This window comes from Dermacentor variabilis, chromosome 3 (genome assembly GCF_050947875.1).
Source record: "Dermacentor variabilis isolate Ectoservices chromosome 3, ASM5094787v1, whole genome shotgun sequence".
Lineage (NCBI taxonomy): Eukaryota > Metazoa > Arthropoda > Arachnida > Ixodida > Ixodidae > Dermacentor > Dermacentor variabilis.
The window spans coordinates 171429489-171441388 of record NC_134570.1 but is presented as its reverse complement, the minus strand read 5'-3'; the positions used below and the strand labels follow the sequence as shown (position 1 = coordinate 171441388).

Genomic DNA, 11900 nt, shown 5'->3' with positions numbered 1-11900 from the left:
TCTTCAAAAACTGGCAACAGGAAACACGTCACGCCTAGTTTCAACAACAACCGTCAGTTAACGCGAGCATCAGAAAAAAAAGAATGTGAAATAAACTTCCAGACAACGTTTTATTTTTTTTATTCCTTCCCACTAAAAGTGAAAAAGTTTTGCGTGTAAATGAACTTATACTTTGCAACTTTTTGTTTCGTTGCCTAGCAACAAGCTAGCGGCACGCCAGACGCGCGTGCATACGTCATGCGCCAGACAAGCCGCAGGACTGAGCGAGGCTGGTCGTACGTACGAAGCTCGCGTGCTCGCCGACCCGTCTGTTTTGGATATAGCCCATGTTTTTGGGCTCCCGGCCTTCGCTATGCTTTTCTTGCGTATCGTCTGCATTTCGACACGGCACCACTGCACTACCGGACTACGGCAAGGTGAGAAATTGTGTTTGACAGTGTGCGGCGCATTTTAAGCACATTTAGGCTTAGTTCGAGTGGCGCAGTTAGCGAAAAACAGCTCCGCCGTCCTGGCGCAGTTAATTTGAGTTAATGCCTCGTCCTGGGAGATGTTTGCGACGCTTTCTATGAGCGCCAACATTACTGTAACTTATTTCGGTAGTTTTGGAGCACGCTTGCCGCACCCGGCTTATTGACGCAGTAAGCGAAAACCGGCTCGGCCGTGTGACGCATTTGCGCGTGTACATGCGTGTACTACGTCGTAGCGCCTAAGACAGACAAGTTTTCGCGCATTCTGTGGCCCCCAACATTATTGTAACTAACGTCGTTATATTTGGGGTAATTTAGAAGCACGGTTGCCGCGCCCGGCTTATTGACGCAGTTAGCGAAAAGCAGCTCGGCTGTGTGCCGCAGTTTCGCGTGTACTGAATCTTACTGGTAGAAGTTCGTTACGCATTCTCTGACCCGAAAAAGTATTGTAATTTATTTGGTAACTCTTTAGGATATCTTGAGGCTTGCTCGCCGCGTCTGGGGTTGTGAAGGTGTTAGCAAAAAAGCAAGCCGGCCATAGCGAGTTGGTTTTGCGTGTACTGAATTTTAGTGGTACAAGTTTGTGACGCATTTTATAGCCCTGCAACAACATATACCTTATTTCGGTACTCACGCTTCTCGAAAACGCGACGAGCGATTGCCGAGAGTGATAACACGGGAGTGTTGCATGCGCCGGCAGGACGCGTAAAAGATAACGAGGAGGAGCTCAAGAACATGACATTTATGTATTCTGAGCGACTGAAAACAGGCTATGCACCCACGAGTCTGACTTCAGTGCGATTAGAAGGCATTCTGCGAGCGTGTAACATGGTCTGGCTGAGCCTGTGTTGTAGCCACCTTTGTGTACTTGGCGTACCATCGTGTCGACTGAGGCCAAGTTGCTTTGGAAACGCGCAGTCACCCGTGTATTTGTGCACTTGAAGTGCAGGAAATAATGCCCGGGAAAGGAGGGCTGCTTGAAAATTTTGTAGCATTGTTTGGGAGGAGTCTTTTGTGCGAAATATACGTAAAAGTGAATTTATCTGTAATGCCGCTCATTCACCACTTACGCACGTTTCGCCTCTACGCGAAATACTCCTGTTAGGTCAATATACCAAAATGATACATGCTTGTAATGTACTTTCTTTCAGCTGATGGCATCCGGTGGAGCATCGTACGGCAACGACTGCTGCTTACCTGGTGCCACAACTTTGGATGAATGCAGAAGCCCGGAACGAGCATTTATATAGAGCAAAATAAATATTTCATCATTTCAGAAGGCGTCTTTCGTTTTCTTTATGAAATTGCACCTGACAGATTCGGTGCAGTCTTGTAAAGGTCAATCGGAATCATTTCTACTTAATAATGAAACGATTCCACGCCAAGGCCACGCGAGGCTCAGCAGAAGCGAAAAGAAAGAAAAAATGAATGCCGCGCCGAGCAGCGGAGCCGGCGCGGCGTGTACCAAGTGGTGGTCAAAACGCGCGCGCCCGAAACCGGAAGGAGTCAACAACATCCGCTTGGTGTGCTACAGTCAATTCGGCCGCTGGGCTCTATGGGAGTGTCCGCGCTTGTTGAAATTTCTTTCTCTATGGCGTAAGCGCCGCAACATGCGCTCGGTGACGATCACCACCGTCGCTACCGGTGGCGTACGATCAAGCGCCCCTGCGACAGCAGATGACACCGCACCGGCCGCTGAGGGACGGGAAACTGTCCTCTACAGACCACTGGCAAGAAAGGCCCACTTTCTTACGGCATCGCGCGACGCGATTGCCGCTTTTCTTGCCGGTGTTCCAGGCACCCATCGAGTGCGGCCGAACCTTCGGCGGAATGTCGTAGCCGTCGACGCGCTGCCCGGCGCGGACCTCTCCGCACTACTCGCCGTCCGGGTGATATGCGACGTGCCTGTCAAGGCGAAGGCACTCATCGCCGACTCCTGCACGGGCACACTCTTCAACGTGGACCCGGCGATCGATGGGCCTTCCATACTTGAGGGGCTCGAGTCGCGGGTGCCCGTTCTCGCCGTCACCAGGAGCGGCGATGTGGCAACCCTCCGCTTCGCTGGCAGAGACGTCCCGGAGGAAGTACACCTCTTCCGACAGCGCCGCGTCGTACGTCCGCAGCTGCCACGGCCGTTGCAGTGCGGTCGATGCGGGCTCTTCGGGCACGCCACGGCAACTTGCTCACGCGACCCTCGTTGTCTTCATTGCGCGGGGTCGCACGCGACGAGCGCGTGCACTTCAAAGCGGACCCGCTGCATTAACTGCCGGGGCCCGCACGAGTCAACAGAGCGACGCTGCCCGAACTGGCAGCTCGAGCGGCGGGTGGCGAGCATACTCGCGAGAACCGTTCCGCGCATCACGCGCCGACAAGCCTTGGTTCTCGCGAGGAGCAGTGCCCCTGCAGCACGGAACCAGCAGCCGGCCGCCACTACCGGACAACGCGCCACCGAGCCACGAACATCGCAGGCGCCGCAGCCAGTCGCCGAGAGCAGCCTTGCCCAACCCCGCAGCGCGACAACACCCGATGCACGTGACCTCGTTATAACGACGCTCGCGTCGGCATTGCGTGCACTTCTGGAATCGGTACCTGCCGACTCCCCAGCGCGTCACATGTGTGTGGCAGCACTGGAAATGCATGACGCTCTGATCCAGCATGGCTAGCAGACCAGTGGAGCAACGGCCGCGCATCGTTCAATGGAACGTTCGTTCGATGCGCCGCCGTCACCCAGAGCTGGCGGATGGGGCTCTTTCGGACGGATGCGACGTGCTTGCTTTGCAAGAAACCCACGTTCGCCCGGGAGAGCTCAATCTGCGAGGCTTCGTCAGCTACCACAGTGCTGCTAGCTGCGAGCAGGCGTCATGCACGGCCATTCCGTGTACCGATTCTGCTCATCCGGCTGGGCGATCTCGCGCGTCACTTTATGTACGCTCTGAGCTCCCTCAAGCCGTGGCGAGTGTGGACGATTTGCCGTGCACGGGCGTCGAGTGCGTGGCGGTGACCGTGCGAATCGGAACAACCGACACGTGCGTCGCGAGTGTTTACGCGTGCTGCGGCGGCCGCTGGGACAAGGAGCTGATCGTCCGGCTGTCGCAACGGGTGCGCGGTGATCTCGTTGTGTGCGGGGATTTTAATTCCCACAACACCGCGTGGGGTTCAAGCCACACGGACAGTAGCTGCCGCGACCTGCTTGACGCCATCCAGCGGGCGGCTCTGCTCGTAGCCAACACGGGCTGCGTTACTTTCACCCGTCGTGGTTCCGAGGGAAGTGTGTTGGACCTCTCGCTAGTGTCGGAGCGCTGCCATTACACCTGGCGCCGCAGCCCCGACATGCGAGGGTCCGACCACTACCCAATCCACCTCGAGCCCCGCCACGCCGCCCTCCTACCGACGCGCGCAGTGTTGTGAATTGGCCGCGATTCCGGGAACTGTGTGCTACAGTGCCAGTCTCTGAGGGCGGCCTCTTTTTCGAACACATCGCGCGGTGCGCGCGAGCCGCGTCGACTCGCTGTGTTGTGCCGGCCGGGACGCCCGTTCCCGACATGAAACAGTTGAACATCCGCGCTGCGCTCGGGTAAACGCGAGCATTGGACGCTATACAACCGGCTCGACGCGGTATGCCGTCGCCACGCGAAGCAGCGCCGCAACGCCAGCTGGTCCAGCCTCTGCTCGTCGCTGGAACGGGCGAGTGTGCGATCAAGCCCGTGGCGAATCCTGGGAGCGATCCTGCGGCCCCGCGTGCCGCGCTGCCCCGCCCTCTCCATCGCCGTGGCGCGCGGCATCACCAACGGGCAGCTGGCCGAGCTGCTCGCAGAGACTTTCTGCCCGCCTCCCACCATCCGTGCACCAGCGCCGTACGTGCTGCAGCCGCAACCGCATCCAAGGCGCGAGCTGCTTGCGCCGGAGCGGTATTTCCCAACGGCCGGGATCCTCGAGGACATCAGGGCACTGTGCGAGACTGACTTCACTCTCAGTGAGCTTCGCACAGTGCTCGCGTCGCGGAAGCGCCGTTCAGCTCCGGGTTCCGATGGCGTCACGTATCAGATGCTTCGGAACCTGGACGGCGAACAGCTCCTGCTGCTGCTCGACGACTTCAACGGAGTATGGCGGACCGGCAGCATCCCGGACGAGTGGAACGAGGCGGTGGTCGTCCCGCTTCTCAAGGCTGGCAAGGCAGCCAACAACCCTGCTTCGTACCGGCCCGTTTCGCTCACCTCCGCGGCTGGCAAGGTCCTCGAGGCCATGGCGCTGCGGCGGCTCGAGTGGATTGCGGCGGCGCTCGACACCTTTGCGGCGGAGCAGAGCGGCTTCCGGCGACTCCGGGCCACTGCGGACTGCCTGGCCGACGTCATCGCGACGCTGGAGACAGCGAAGCGCCGGGGCGAGGCAGGCTACCTCATCCTCCTTGACGTTGAGAGTGCCTTCGACCGGCTGCCACACGCCACCATCATGGACGCACTCGATGCGCTGGGAGTGTGCGGACGAATGCGGAGTTACGTTGCGGCGTTTCTCGGCGGCCGGACGATGCGGGTGCGCGTGGGGGGAGCGTACAGTCGACCGCGTGCGGTTGTGACAGGAGTGCCGCAGGGCAGTGTGCTTAGCCCATTCCTGTTCAACCTCGCGCTGGCACGCATCCCCGACTACATTCCCCAGCTCCCCGCGCATGAGGTTCGCGTCGCAGTGTACGCGGACGATATCGCGTTGTTTGCGAGCGGCCCCACCAGCGTCGGCTATGCGGTGCGTGCGTGTGTGCAGCGCGCGCTGGATGGGGTCGATGCTTACATCAGCGGCATCGGCCTCACCCTCTCGGCATCCAAGACCAAGGCGCTCATCGTACACCCAAAGTACGAGGGGCAGTGCAACACGCCGGGCTTCACCCTCCATGGAGTGCTGCTTCCGTGGGAGAAGCGTGTACGTTACCTTGGCCTTGTGATCGACCGACGGCTGAACTGGTGTTCTGCAGTGGCTGACTTGCGGAAAGGTGCCGCGCAGGTGGCGGGCGCCGCGCGCTCCCTACTCGCTCGTGGCCAAGGCTGCTCGCCGACCCTCGCGCTGCGCCTCTACAATTCCGTGGCCTCGGCGCGGATCCTATACGCGCTGCCCCTGGCGGACCTGCAGCCGACGCAATGGAAGGTGACGGACGCGGATCACCGAGCCGTCGTACGCCAGTTCCTGTGCCTCCCACGGTCTTCACAGAGCGGCGCCACTCTCGCCGAGGCGGGGGAGACGCCCATCTCTCTCCGTGCCGAGGGGCGGGCGCTCAACCACGTGGAGCGCTTGCATCGCTCGCGGCACGGCCAGCAGCTGATCAGCCGGCTGCACTCTCTCCCGCATAGAGTTTCTCACTATAACACCTAGAGGGTAATCTGGCGCCACCGTCTATGGGAGTTTCTTAAGAGGAAGCTTTAGCTCGGGCCCAACTCCGACGCGGCCTATTCAAATACATGTAAAACGCAAAAACGTTTTTATGAGATAACCCCTGGACCGATTTTGATGAAATTTGTCGCATTTGAAAGAGAAAGTTAAATTCTAGTGACTGTTGGAAGCGGAATTTCGATTTAGGGCTTGAATTTTATTAAAACGATTTTCAAATATTTGACCGTTTGAAAAAAATAGAAGCACGAAGTTTATAAATTCATAGCTCTGCATCAAGAACCGATATCGCGGTTCTGTAAGCGGCATCCATTAGAACATTCAAAGCGGACAAATTCAATATGTCATTTTACATCTTACGTGAATTTGTTACGTTGGTTACAACGGTTTTGCAAAAGTTGTATTTCTCTATGATTAAATTTTATTATATTAATGTGTAACATATCAATTTTGTCCGCTTTAGATATACTATTAGATGCAATTCACAGAATTGTATTATCATTCATAGTGGTTAAGTTACAGAGTTGTAAACTTGATAGTTTCGTTTTTTGAAAATTTTTGATTTTTGCCAATTTTTAATAAAAAATTGACGATCTAACTCAAAAATTCAAAACCAACAGTCACTAGATATTAAGTTTGTCTTTTAAATGCAACAAACCTCGTCAAATTTGGTGCAGTGGTTGCCGAGAAAAACGAATTCTCCTTTTACATGTATTTAGATAGGAGCACTTGAGCTAAAGCTTCCTCTTAAGAGGAAGCTTTAGCTCGGGCCCAACTCCGACGCGGCCTATTCAAATACATGTAAAACGCAAAAACGTTTTTCTGAGATAACCCCTGGACCGATTTTGATGAAATTTGTCGCACTTGAAAGAGAAAGTTAAATTCTAGTGACTGTTGGAAGCGGAATTTCGATTTAGGGCTTGAATTTTCTTAAAACGATTTTCAAATATTTGACCGTTTGAAAAAAATAGAAGCACGAAGTTTATAAATTCATAGCTCTGCATCAAGAACCGATATCGCGGTTCTGTAAACGGCATCCATTAGATCAACGCGGACAAATTCAATACGTCATTTTACATCTTACGTGAATTTGTTACGTTGGTTACAACGGTCTTGCAAAAGTTGTATTTCTCTATTATTAAATTTTTTTATATTCATGTGTAACATATCAATTTTGTCCGCTTTAGATGTACTATTAGATGCAATTCACAGAATTGTATTATCATTTTTAGTGGTTAAGTTACAGAGTTGTAAACTTGATAGTTTCGCTTTTTGAAAATTTTCGATTTTTGCCAATTTTTAATAAAAAATTGACAATCTAACTCATAAATTCGAAACCAACAGTCACTAGATTTTAAGTTTGTCTTTTAAATGCAACAAACCTCGTCAAATTTGGTGCAGTGGTTGCCGAGAAAAACGAATTCTCCTTTTCCATGTATTTAGATAGGAGCACTTGAGCTAAAGCTTCCTCTTAAGGGGGCACCGTGCCGCCATGGGAATGACGGTATATGTGTCTGCGAGGCTCGTGTTGGCTGGTGTTGTAAGAGGCTTCGTCTAAAACGTGGATATGGCTGTGCAAATAACGCGTTCACAAAGTAAAATCTTCATAAAATGTTTCCATTCATGCATATTACATCTTTACTCACCCACAATACATGGCCAAGCGAAGAAAAGCAAGAACAGACGACAAACTGTTTCAAAGCGACCGGGAACCTTGTCGTCTGTCCTCCAACTTTAGCGGCCCGCTGATACCTTTTGCGTAACATATATGCGTACACGCAATAACAAGTTCTCATATTTAAACAAAACATGTTTTCGCGTAACAATAAAGCTAAAACAGCTTTTCACGTGCTGTTTTAGTAGAAAATGAATCATTGTGACAGACGGAACGGTACTTGCCAAGCGCGTCTCCAAGGTGTCCTGTCTATCCGAGAACGATGCCAATCCGAAGTCACAATATACCGGCATTCCCATGCATACCACAGCGCAGCAGCGCCAGATTTCCCTCTAGGTAATGTAGTGAGAAACTCTATGCTCTCCCCGTGGCCTCCGCGATCAGCTCCGGCGGCGCGCCGTTGCTCCGGCCGTCCCATTTAAAGCCCCTTAAACTTCGTAAAGTAGTGCCACGCTTTGAAGAATGCCGCCTCCTCCTCCAGCGCTCTGGCCGAAGCCGACGCCCCGTCGCTATTGGCCTAATGGCATCACGTGGCCCCTTGCGCCGGCTTCGTTTGTTTACAGTCGCGCTTCAGTGCCATCTTTGCTCGAGAAGCGGCGCTTGTTGGCGGCATTCCTTCCGTTTCTGCTCTGTGTTGTTGCGATTTCGTGAACGCCTTGACGGAAGTTTTGTGGCACGTGCGACGTCGCTTCACGTCATTTTCTGTGAACATGGCCTGCTGCGCCTTCGGGTGCCAGAACAGCTTTAGCAAAGGCAAGAAACTATTCGCGATACCGTCCAGTAAGCGCGACAAGTTGCGAAGAAAGACATGGCTTCACAGAATCGGGAGGGAGAACTTCCAACCAACATACTCCACGCGACTATGCGAGGTAAGTTGTGTCTCTCTTAGTATAGTGTGTGCAAGGCTTGCGTATTTTGTTGCGGGCAGTAACATAGTAGATATTGCACAGTTCACTGTGCATGTTGTCATTTGTCTGCATGCTTTAACACGATCTTTACGCAACGTTTACTTTGTTTATATACGCACTACGTGGTCGCGTTGGTCTTATTTGGTTCGCCTAATCGTGTTGTGCGCCAACCGGCGTGAGTTCGCGGGCAAGCGAGGCTGCGTGCGGTAACATGATTACGAAATTTGTAGGATTCAGCGCAGTCCTTTGGACAAAATTTCAGTCTCGCTTATGAAAGCTCCTCTTAGGAGAGCAGCTGTTTGCCTTTTGTGGTTACTTACTAGCCTTCTTTAGATAGAATAGCTTTGTTTGCCTCATTTGTTCGTGTTCCTCGTTGGCGGTCGCCCGGTTCCTTGTTGGCGGTCGCCCGGCGGATTTGCAATACAGAGGCACCGATGAAAAGCGTGCGTGCCCTCCCCAAAACCGTGTTACGCGGTGCGTTCGTCGCCGAGCGACAGCATCATAGGCAATTGGGAAGTATGTGCGTAATTCACGTGAGCTTTAAAGTGTGTGAAGCTTAACGTGCGGCGGTGGAGCACTCGCAAAGAAAACGTGCGGTCGCCCGCTCGTTCCCTGGCTGATTTAGTCGTCGTTCGTGCTTAGTCGTTTGCTCGTTCGCTCGCACGCTCGTTTAGTCGCTTGTTCGTTCGTTTAGTTCGCGCGCTCGTTTAGTCGCTTGTTCGTTCGTTTAGTTCGCGCGCTCGTTTAGCCGTTCATTTAGTCGCTTGTTCGTTCGTTTAGTTCGGGCGCTCGTTTAGTCGTTCGCTTGCTCGTTCATTCCACTATTAGTCTCTACAGTTACTATGTCTAATTGAGACGCGCTTGCTGTATGTCTCTTAGTCTGTTGCGTTTAATTACGCAATGAGACGATAAATGGTGCCTAAATGTCAACGACTGTAACAAATGTCCGCCTTCAAGCACCTCATTCCTTTAATAAAGAACGAACAGGTTTCCCGAAGGTTTCGGCTGCTGCTTACATTGCCAGTCATTGTCAATATTTTCTGCATATCTTTTTAACTCTCGCGTCTACTGGCCGAGACACGGTCTTGCACTCGCGGTTTCGTTTACTTTAAGGTGCAGTGCAAATAACTAGTATCAGCCGAATTCTATTCGAAGTTGTCTAATTGAAATTACCTTTTTTAGGACCATTTCACCGAGGACCAATTCGAGCCTTTATTTTTGAGTAAGCTCGGCATTAAGAAATTACGACCTAACGCTCTACCAAGTATATTCATACATCGGAAGCTACCAAAGCCTAGGAAGCCCCCTTTGGAACGTAACAGAGGTAATCCCTCAAAAAAAAAAACTGCCATCCCCATTTTACTGTTCGTTTTCCTGCATAATAGGGGCAACTTTGTATTATGGTTAACCCATTTGTTTACAATTCAGGTGCCGTATTGTCGAGCAATGCAAATTCTTCAGAGGACCCTCCATTGAAAGGTATTTCATCACCATAGCCATGACGTGTAGTTTCAAGGAAAACTTTAGCTTCTTAACATCCCACTAATTTTGCCGAACAATATATTTTGGGCGGTTTTCAGCTGCAGAAGTCAGCCATGATGCGTCAGGGCTCTCCTTGCGCAGTAAGCACAGCAACTTTCTGGGCAACAATGCGGTATCATTGCTGCTTATGCTTACTCAATCTATCATATGCAGGCCTTGAAAGCGCAGTACAAAATACGGGCTCAAGTCTCACGTTCGAAGCTATAGCTGATAATGAATGTGAGTTGTTAGTTTCTTGGATTTACTTTGTGCACATTTTTCCGATCACACATTGTAACATCATTGCAGTTAATAAACATTGCATACCTGTTGTTTTGCTCACTTACAACTCTTGTATCATATTTTCTATCCCCAGCTGCCTCTACTGGCAACGACAATAAAATGCATGGTTACAGCTGGCAGGGTATGTATGACACTTGAAATAACGTATTTATAAAAAGGACGCTGATTACTGTGCTCCATCCATTTTTTATGCTAAATGCAGCTGGAGAAACCAATGCCAACAATGTGGGTGCATGCCTCCTACTGGCAGCTGCAGCTCATCTTGAATGTAAGTTGTCATTTATGTTTTATGCATGTCTGGCTTACCATTTGTGTGGGATGCTTTTATATGTCAGCAGCGTCCTACAACAGTTCATATTTCGAGAACAAGCTCTGCTCGGAAGCTGCCACCCCTCACAGCAGTTGTAAGTCACGAACTAAAAAAAACTAGATGCTGCTATATTGCTTTGTATTTGGTAACAGTAACACCATATGAAGCATTTCTTTGCAAGTTTGTTACAATATTGCTGCAGTATAACTGCATAAGCCATTGTACTTTCTGGATTTATGGCAACATTACAGGTCCACAGGTGTCTGCACAAGATGCGGCTCCCTTTAACTACCAGGCACTTCTGGTTGAGAGTGAATGTGAGTCTATATTTGCTTTGCTGTGGTGCTTGTGTGCAGCTATATTCATGCGCTGTCCCTTTACTGTTCCATCTACTCAGCAGCGCTGGCCTCCAATCCAGACAGCCCAGATGTGCTTGATGAGGAGCTGCCTGAGCGCACTGCACATAATGCTTCAAGTAGGTGTCTTCAGCAACTTTGGTTTCTGAAAGCCTGCTTCACATACCTATTTCTTTCTCACATTCAGCTATTTCTGCATCTCGTAGTGTCAATGTGAAGTTGCGCTTCACAAGGCATGTGCTACATCTTCTGTGAAAACCTTGGAGTAGTAAAGTGGTGTGCAGTGTCTAGGAAATATTTATTTGTGTCTTGTGGAGCTTCACTAATGAACAAGAATGCGGGTTCTTACCTCCTTCTGAAAGCTGCAGCTCCTGTTGTGGTTAAATTTTTATTGTGTTGTGCCACCTGTATAAAGCTACGCCTAAACTCCAAGTTTTCTCTGTCAACAGCATCCTTGACCAGTGCACGTATCCCGAACAGACATGACTCACAGGCTACAATGTGTGACAGCAGCTGTAGGTTGTGTTCCTTAGAATTTAGCATCCCTGCAATGAATAGCCAGCACACCGATTTTCTTATGCATTCCTATTTGCAGCTGCCCCAAGTGTTATCTATACTATTGAATCTTCGCACGGGGAGCGTCACAGTTTGGAGAGGCTAAGAAAAATGGGCGATGAAAGTGCCAGCTCTACCGTCGGTATGCCGTGCTCCTGCTTTCTTTTTCTTCCACGCTGAATTGTTGTAACTGCTGGTATCTAATGTCTCATTTACAGCTCTATCAAATGCCATGACTGACAGTCTACCTGTACGAGCTCCTCCAGAGGCCCAGTACCTTTCTCCGGATGATGTAGGTGCTCTACAGGAGAGGATACGGCAATTAGAAAACCAGCTGCAAAGTACAAAGAGAAGCCTGGCATTTACACAGCGAAAGAAAAACAAAGCAGTCCAGGAAAAGATCAACCTGAAGAAACAAATTGATCACTTTGT

The 11900-nt window shown here is 51.0% G+C and overlaps 1 long non-coding RNA gene across 1 annotated transcript; it reads left to right on the top strand.

Moving 5' to 3' along the window:
• The first annotated feature begins 259 nt into the window (after positions 1-259).
• Positions 260-1746, top strand: LOC142574323 (uncharacterized). The gene is made up of 2 exons (XR_012826497.1): positions 260-416; positions 1619-1746. It is a non-coding gene; the product is annotated as an uncharacterized LOC142574323 (long non-coding RNA).
• Positions 1747-11900: the final 10154 nt, after the last annotated feature.